This window comes from Dipodomys merriami, unplaced genomic scaffold (genome assembly GCF_024711535.1).
Source record: "Dipodomys merriami isolate MVZ:Mamm:240054 unplaced genomic scaffold, mDipMer1.0.p SCAF_1012, whole genome shotgun sequence".
In the NCBI taxonomy this organism is placed as follows: domain Eukaryota; kingdom Metazoa; phylum Chordata; class Mammalia; order Rodentia; family Heteromyidae; genus Dipodomys; species Dipodomys merriami.
In genome coordinates, this window is record NW_027202286.1 from 247506 (window position 1) to 249713 (window position 2208).

The following is a 2208-nucleotide window of genomic DNA, read 5'->3' on the forward strand; positions in this document are numbered from 1 at the left end:
TCCCCTTCTCTTCAGAAAGCACTTAAGACATTGGCAACTGTAATATTAAGTGACTAGCAAGTGTCACATGGTACCTAAAGACACTAATGGTTCATGGTATACATTCTGTGAATTACAACTTATTAAGTTTGCTGCCAAAGCTTCAGCAGGTGCAGTACCAGTTGGGAGAGGACAGTAGGGTCCATAGCTTGAGCCCTATGACCTACTGAGTGCACCACTGAACCCAGCAGCCCTTCACAAAAGGCCAGGAGAAAAGGCTGGATTGACATAGAAGCATACCTTCCTTCTCAGGGGGCCACCATGGTTAGTGAGGCTCCTTTGGTGTGGCATGCTACCGTCACCTCACTTCTGCTTCCTGGCAGGATAAGTCTGACCACATGCCTGTGTCACTTCACTCCCACTTCCTGTCTGGGTGGGTAAGGCCATTTGACAGCACCACCTCACTCCTGCTTCTGGTCTGGGAGAGTGGGGGCTGTGGGCTTTCACCACAACACTCCTGCTTCTGGTCTGGCTGGGTAGTTGCCATTGTCTGTGTCACCTTACTCCTATGTCCACTCTGGATGAGTGGGGGCTGCATGCCTGTGTCACCTCACTCCTCCTTTCAGTGTGAGTGAGTGGGGGCCTCATGCTTGTGCTACCTCACTCCTGCTTCCCGTCTGGGTGGGTCCAGATTGGCTCTGAGCTTCTTAATCCCTGTAGATGCTGTTTACCAGCATGGATTGCAGCCCAGGCAAAGCATGACATTAAGGGATTAGAATGGCACTTTCTTAGGTTTGAGAACTCTGTTATAAAATTGTGTGTGTGTGTGTGTGTGTGTGTGTGTGTGTGTGTGTGTGTGTGTGTGTGTGTGTGTATGTGTGTGTATGCACATCATGTGTGTACCCGTGTTCACTGATCTTGGGGTTTGAACTCAGTGCCTGAGGTCTATCCCTGAGGTATTTGTTCAACATAGAGCTCTACTGATTGAGGGACAGCTCAGCATACAGCTTTTTTGTGGTTAATTGGGATGAAAAGTCTCCCAGATTTTGCTGTCTGGGCTGGCTTTGAACGACTATCCTCAGATATCAGACTGTTCCATAGATAGGATGTATAGGTGAGAGCTACTGGAAACTCTCTCTTTGCTCAATTGCTTTCCAGAGAGAAATGTGCATGGCAAGCATTCCGGAGGAAAAAGAATTGAATTCTTCCAATGAACAGTGGTGAAAATACTCAGGTTCTAGCCCAGTGTTGGTGAATCAAGCCTGTAATTCTATCAATTCAAGAAGCTGAAATCTGAGAAATGCCGTTAGAAAGTGTGTGGAGGACTGAGTCCTTAAGACTCTTTATCTATAATGAACCATCACAAAACCGGAAGTTGAACTGTAGCTCCAAGTTGTAGAGAGCCAACCTTCAGTGAAAAAGCTCAAGGAAAGCACTCAGGTTGTGAGATCAAGCCCAGTGACCACAAAAATAATGAGAAATATACCTGGGTATTCAGTATAAGTTTACCATTTTAAATATCACTTTCCCATTATATTTAGCTCTGTCATAGGTGCATGAATCATAGGGGAATAAGAAGCTTGGCTAAAAAATATAAGCAGCATTGTGCGGGGGTGGGGGGCAATGCGTGCATACATGCACATTTGGCAGTCCTGAGTCTTGACCCTAGGGTCTTCATCTCTTGCTTGGCTTTTTATACATCAAGGCTGGTATTCTGCCACTTGATCTACAGCTCTATTCCAAGATTTGTTTTTATTGTTAATTGGAGATTACAGTAGTACATACTTTCCTGCCTGTGGTGGCTTATTCTAAAACATGACTATTTTGAATCCTGCTGTAAAAAATGTGTGTGCACACAGCTCTACTATAACGCTGACTTAAATTTCTTCAGGTGTATATGTAGGATTTCCTGGGTGGAATTTCCACACTGATTTCTGTTGTGGATACATTGATTCATTTAATTGTCAACACTGTGTAGAGTGTCTTTCCCCACCTCTTTGCCAGTATTTGTGTTTTCTTTGATAATAGGCATTCTCATTAGGCAGAGATGGAACTTGAACATAGATTTGATTTGTGTTTCCTTGATTGCTAAAGACATTGAATATTTTTCGTGTATTCCATAGACATCTATATTTGATTTGGGACCTATCTAGTCAATTCACTTACCTATTTATTGATAAGATTATTTGTTCTTTTCCCTTAATGTTCTTTATGTGTTTCATATTTTGA